The sequence below is a fragment of the Leucoraja erinacea genome, chromosome 29 (genome assembly GCF_028641065.1).
Source record: "Leucoraja erinacea ecotype New England chromosome 29, Leri_hhj_1, whole genome shotgun sequence".
Taxonomy (NCBI): Eukaryota; Metazoa; Chordata; class Chondrichthyes; order Rajiformes; family Rajidae; genus Leucoraja; species Leucoraja erinaceus.
Window position 1 is genome coordinate 5,626,429 of NC_073405.1, and position 7,065 is coordinate 5,633,493.

Here is a 7,065-nt window from a genome sequence, read left to right on the forward strand (position 1 = left end):
CTGCTTTTCGAGCCTTTTTTTTAACACTGAAAAAGGACAGGAAAAGGAAAAGGAAAAGGAAGAAGGGAAGTGCCGGTGATAAAGGAAGTGATCAGTCCAGCAGGGAGAAATCCTGTGGATCATTTGATTGCAATGCAACTTTTGGACTTAGCTGAGAAACGACCAAGGGCAGAAAGCAGCAAAGTCTGTTCTGAATCGGCCACAAAGCGGCAGCTGCAATATTGGACTTGGCATTAATCAGGTAATTAAAGGCTACACAAGCGAATTAACGCGGCAATCAATGGGAACCTGATCTACAAACAGACTGGACGTCAAATTAGTGAGAAGACAAATGGGAAATCCATGCCAGGGAGATCGATGAAACTCTATGGACATATTTTCTGTGGTCGTGCAAGTATTTGCTGCAAACTGCAATAATGCAGCAAAATAACCCAATTGTACTCAGCAAGATCCCGCAAACAGTAGTATGCTAACTGACCAGAGAAAGTTCAAGTTCAAGTTCAAGTGAGTTTATTGTCATGTGTCCCTGTATAGGACAATGAAATTCTTGCTTTGCTTCAGCACACAGAACATAGTAGGCATTGACTACAAAACAGATAAATGTGTCCATATACCATGATATAAATATATACACACACACATGAATAAATAAACTGATAAAGTGCAAATAGCAGAAAGTGGTTATTAATAATCAGAGTTTTGTCCGAGCCAGGTTTAATAGCCTGATGGCTGTGGGGAAGTAGCCATTCCTGAACCTGGTTGTTGCAGTCTTCAGGCTCCTGTACCTTCTACCTGAAGGTAGCAGGGAGATGAGTGTGTGGCCAGGATGGTGTGGGTCTTTGATGATACTGCCAGCCTTTTTGAGGCAGCGAATGCGTAATGTGAAAGACTGCGAAACCTTTAATTGTTCAGAGATGGGATATGTAATGTGGCGCAGTGGTAGAGCTGCTGCTTTGCAGCGCCAGAGACCCTGGTTCGATCCTGACCACGGGTGCTTTTCTGCACTGAGTTTTTATACGTTTGCCCCGTGATCTGCGTGGGTTTTCTCCGAGCTCTTCAGTTTCCTCCTACACTCCAAAGACATACAATTAACATTTTGTTGAAACTGGACACCAAACGAGTTCAATTCTTCCGGGATAAAACGGTAATAGGTTTAAACACAGTAAAATATCCCAGGTTGAGCTATCAGACAAAATAAATGGGAGGTTCACAAAAATGCTGGAGAAACTCAGCGGGTGCAGCAGCATCTATGGAGCGAAGGAAATAGGCAACGTTTCGGGAAGGAAATAGGTAACGTTTCGGGAAGGAAATAGGTAACGTTTCGGGAAGGAAATAGGTAACGTTTCGGGAAGGAAATAGGTAACGTTTCGGGAAGGAAATAGGTAACGTTTCGGGAAGGAAATAGGTGACGTTTCGGGAAGGAAATAGGTAACGTTTCGGGAAGGAAATAGGCAACGTTTCGGGAAGGAAATAGGCAACGTTTCGGGAAGGAAATAGGCAACGTTTCGGGAAGGAAATAGGTAACGTTTCGGGAAGAAATAGGCAACGTTTCGGGAAGGAAATAGGCAACGTTTCGGGAAGGAAATAGGTAACGTTTCGGGAAGGAAATAGGCAACGTTTCGGGAAGGAAATAGGTAACGTTTCGGGAAGGAAATAGGTAACGTTTCGGGAAGGAAATAGGCAAGGTTTCGGGAAGGAAATAGGCAACGTTTCTGGCCGAAACCCGAAAGGGTTTCGGCCCGAAACGTTGCCTATTTCCTTCGCTCCATAGATGCTGCTGCACCCGCTGAGTTTTTCCAGCATTTTTGTGTACCCCCCATTTTTTTTGTCTCAACCTGGGATATTTTACTGTGTTTAAATCTATTACTGTTCTATCCCGAAAGACTTGAACTCGTTTGGTGTCCTGTTTCAACCAAATGTTAATTGTTAATTAAGTGACCATGCCAGCAGATTGCAGCCCCGCATTCTCGCCTGGTAAGTTCAACGGGATCGGGAACCCACCCGAAGGCTCGTTGGTCGGTGTAACCGGGAGGGAGCTGGGGGAACAAGGGGCCGGTGGGTGGGTGAGCCGGGGTAATGACTCCAGAGCCTTCAAGGTCAGGGGCAGGAGGCGGCCCCGGGACAAAGAGATGGCTGGGCGAGGGGAGGGGAGGAGAGGAGAGGGGAGGGGAGGGGGGAGAGGAGAGGGGAGGGGAGATGGGAGGTAGAGGACTAGGAGGGAGAGGAGAGCCTGCTAGCACTAAGGAGCGAGGGAGGGGAGAGGAGGCCTAGAGGAGAGGGGAGGGGAGAGGAGAGGAGAGGAGAGGAGAGGAGAGGGGAGGGGAGGGGAGAGGAAGAGGGGAGGAGAGGAGAGGGGAGGAGAGAGGGAGGAGAGAGGAGAGGAGAGGAGAGGAGAGGGGAGGGGAGGAGAGGAGAGGAGAGGAGAGGGGAGAGGGGAGGGGAGGGGAGGAGAGGAGAGGGAGGAGAGGAGGGGAGAGGGGAGGAGAGGGGAGGGGAGGGGAGGGGAGGAGAGGGGAGGGAGGGGAGAGGGGAGGAGAGGAGAGGAGAGGGGAGGGGAGGAGAGGGGAGGAGAGGGAGAGGGGAGGGGAGGAGAGGAGAGGGGAGGAGAGGAGAGGAGAGGGGGAGAGGGGGGGGGGGGGGGGAGGGGAGAGGGGAGGGAGGGGAGAGGGGGGGGGAGGAGAGGGGAGGGGAGAGGGGAGGGGAGGGGAGAGGAGGGGGAGGGGGGGGGGGGGGGGGGGGGGAGGGGAGAGGGGGGAGGAGAGGGGAGGAGAGGGGAGGAGAGGGGAGGGGGGGGAGGGGAGGGGGGAGGGGAGGAGAGGAGAGGAGGGGGGGAGAGGGATGAGAGGGGAGGGGAGGAGAGGGGAGGGGGGGGGAGGGGAGGGGAGGGGGAGGGGAGAGGGAGGAGGAGGAGGGAGGGAGAGGGGAGGGGAGGGGTTGGGGGAGGAGAGGAGAGGGGGAGGGAGGGGAGGGGGACATGGTTTGCAGAACGTCTCCAACTACAAATTCCTTGGGGAACACATCTCAGAGGATCTGTCCTGGTCCCTCAACACAACCAAACTGATCAAAAAGGCGCAGCAGAGCCTTTACTTTCTGAGGAGGCTGAAGAAAGCTCACCTGTCCCCCCAGATCCTGACCAACTTCTACCGCTGTACCATCGAAAGCATCCTGATCCCCTGCTTCACGGTATGGTACAGCAGCTGCTCCGCAGCTGACAGGAAGGCACTGCAACGGGTGGTGAAAACCGCCTAGTACATCATCGGTGCCCCGCTCCCTGCCATGGATGCCCTCCACCGCAAACGGTGTCTGAGACGGGCCGGGGAAATCATCAAGGACCCCTCTCACCCTAACCATGGACTGTTTGCCCTCCTCCCATCAGGGAGGCGGCACAGGAGCCTCAGGTCTCGCACAAGCAGGATGAGGAACAGCTTTTTCAATAACACCATTACACTGCTGAACTCTGAGTCCCGTCGCTAGCTATCTTTAGACTCTCCCATTTGTATACATTTATTTGCCTATGTACCAGTTTAATTCATCCACAGTCCACACATTGTTAACCAGTATTTTTATTTTTATTTGTATTTTTATTTTGTATTTTTATTTCTACTATCTTGCACTACGACCAGACTGCATTTCGTTGTACCTGTACTCGTATTTGTGCAATGACAATAAAGTTGAATTGAATTGAATTGAATTGAATCGAGCATGCGGGGCGATCAGACTTTGGACTTTCAACAATGGCAGCGCCCGCATGTGTAATATATGCTAAAATAATTAGCATACGTGACAAATAAAGTAGCATTGAACTATTGAGTAAAGATCATAGCCCAGGAGAAATCGAAGCATTCATCGTCCATCTGAACAATATTTTATTCTGTGGAACAATACATTAGCCTGTATTGATTTACCTCTGCTCCAAAGATTGAATGGTTGAGGTTAGTGTTAATTTGGACCCAAGCGGCCACCGAGAATAAAGACCCATCGAGCTGCCCGTGGCCACGTGTGGCGTCAGGCCTGGTTCGCCACCGTAAAGGATGGTCGCGGCGAGTCGCCTACAGGGGGAAGCTCGGCCCTGGAGACCAGAGAGTTGAGGGGTGGGCCGGACGTGAGGGGTGGGCTGGCGGGAGAGGGAGAGGGTTGTGGTCTCCAGCGAGCTTCACGGTCGGCTACAGAGACGGGGATCGGGGAGGGGTGGGTGCTCCAGTACTTTCGTTTAACTTAAGAGTTCAAGCGCAGAAACAGGCCCTTCGAATCCGTGCTGACCTTCTATCCTACACACACGAGGGACAATTCACAATTTTTACTCAAGCCAATTAACCTCCAAACCTTTGGAATGTTTGAGGAAACCCAAACACCCGGAGAAAACCCACGCAGTCTCATGTACAAACTCCGAACCGGCAGCACCTGTTGTCCGGATCGAACCCGGGTCTCTGGCGCTGTAAGGGCAGCAACTCTACCGCTGCGCCACCGTGCCAGCCGGGGTGCGGACTGGACTTTAGACTGCTTCTTTCTTTGTAAACGGCGCCACAATATGGCGACTGTGTATTTGTGGGTTGCACACAAATAATGTCACTGTGCTGTGCTGTGCATACGTGACAATATAGAACCATTGAGCCATTATTCAGTTCTGCTTGATTTCATTTTGGAAAATACCACTTTGCAACACAATGAGTAATTTGAGTGGTGATTGCATTGACTGAGGTTCAGGAGGAGTTTAGTTCTACGGCACCCCAGTGGGGGATTTCCTCATCTCCATGACTGGCTACATCTGGCAGTCGCCGCTCTAATTAGTCACAAACACCAGAGCTATTCTAAGTAATGACTAACGGGATGGTTGAGGATGAACAAGATGGAGCCTGTAATTTTCAAGTAATTCCTACAGTCTTAAGTAAATTTTCCTACAGCATGAAGTTACATTTTGAAGTAATTCCTACATGTAAATCCTGCAGCCCTAAGATTTTTGCCTCCATCACAGTGAGGAGGTGCTTGGTGGACTCACTGTGGTGGATGTTAATTTGTGTTTACTGTCTGTTCTGTTGTCTATTATTGTATGTATGACTGCAGGCACAAAATTTCGTTCAGACTGAAAGGTCTGAATGACAATAAAGGAAATTCAATTCAAGGGTGAATATTAAAAAGGAATTAGAGATTGGGTAAACTCGTAATGAAGAGATCATTCAGATATTCAGGTGGTGCAGCGGTACAGTGCAAGAGACCCGATTCGATCCCGACTATGGGTGCTGTCTCTACAGAGTTTGTATGTTCTCCCTGTGACCCCGTGGGTTTTCCCTGGACTTCCTCCCACACTCCAAAGATGTGCAGGTTTGTAGGTTAATTGGTGTGGGTAAAATTGTACCGAGTGTGTAGGATGGTGCGAGTGTACGGGGATCGCTGGTCAGCATGGACTTGGTGGGCCGAAGGGCCTGGTTCCGCACTGTATCTCTAAACTAAACTCCCGGTAGATAGATATATTTTATTGTCACATGTACAGTAAAGGTTCCGTGAAATTCTTTGCTTTTTGCATTCACAGAACACAAAAGGTCGCCTCAGAAAATATTGTTGGTCCCTTCTTCGCCATGCTATTTGTAATCAAGATATGTACCACTTTAATAACAATGACCTGTATTGTTAATTTCAAGGTTGTCATTGATAAGACAATCAGCCTTTTATTGCCCATCACAATTGGCCTTGAAAGAGTTTGGTGACCTGCCTTGTTGAATTGAAGCAATCAATCCACCTGGTGAGTTTCAGTGGGGACCTTTCTGCAGACTCCGACCCAAAACGTCACCTATTCTTTTTCTTCAGAGGTGCTGCCTGACCCACTGAGTTACTCTAGCATGTTGTGTCTATCTTTGGTATAAACTAGCATCTGCTGTTCTTTGTTTTGACGTAGTGAGTTTCAGAGCCTGTTTATGACCCTAGAGGCAGGTTCTCTGGATACTTTCAAGAGAGCTAGCTAGATAGGGCTTTTAAAGATAGCGGAGACAGGGGATATGGGGAGAAGGTAGGAACGGGGTACTGATTGGGTCATGCACCTCCATTCAATGTGATTATGGCTGATCATCCCCAATCAGTACCCCGTTCCTTCCTTCTCCCCATATCTCCTGACTCCGCTATTTTTCAGAGCCCTATCTAGCTCTCTCTTAATTGCACTCATGTGCAGTATATCTGAATTAAGTGGATAGCACGCACGCAAACGCTTTTCACTGTACCTCAGTACACGAGACAATAACAATAATCAACATTTGATGGTCAGTACAGATTTGCGTTAGGACCTTTGTTGTCAAAAGTGTTACACTGCGAAAACATTAGACACAACTTCAGAATGGTGTAGCGGCAGAGATGAATCCCTCTTGGCATCATGGTCAGCACTGATCTTGCATGCTGAAAGGCCTGTTCATGTGGTGTACTGTTCTTTGTTAAGATGTATTTGGAAACAGGTTAAAATAGCATTTAGGATGACTGCGTGTCTCAAAACACTCCCTTCATTAACACCAACAACAGACTAACTGCTAAAGCACCCGTTGCTGCTGATGGGATGGGTGCATGTGCAGGTGTGTATGCCACAGCGAGTGAGAGAAACAGGTTTTGGGCACAGTTGCTTTTTAATTTTTTTTGTACAGTATATCCAGATTATAAATTTCACATGTTAGAAACTGTCACTCTTTCCAACTTGTTCACTATCAAAGGTGGTGGTTTGCAAGTGCCACCTGGGGTGCACCTACAAGGATGGCGAGGTCAGGGGCAGGTCACATCACCACTCCGTGTGCGACATGCATGGTCATCGAGTCAAGTGAAGCAACACCACAAAACTGCACTACTGATAAATAACACAACACAATGGTGAAGCTAAGTAAAGAAATGGCACGGAACAGGAGTCTGAACAAGCACTTTCAGTACAATACTGCAACTCAAAGCTTTAGATTTAATATTATGGTGGTGTCTCTCTCTGTCAGGTTAGTGCTGTGATTTCTTGCTACCTCACCCGTCAACCAAAGTTACTCTCGGTTTCAGCAACCCCCCCCACCCCCCATCCACACAGGGCCACCTACTCCCTCGTGCTTTAAT

The 7,065-nt window shown here is 49.0% G+C and overlaps 1 protein-coding gene across 1 annotated transcript in view; it reads left to right on the forward strand.

The window, feature by feature from the left end:
* The window catches only part of sugp1 (SURP and G patch domain containing 1), a 120,800-nt gene that overhangs the window by 69,422 nt on the left and 44,313 nt on the right, over positions 1 to 7,065 (forward strand). The window lies entirely within an intron of this gene.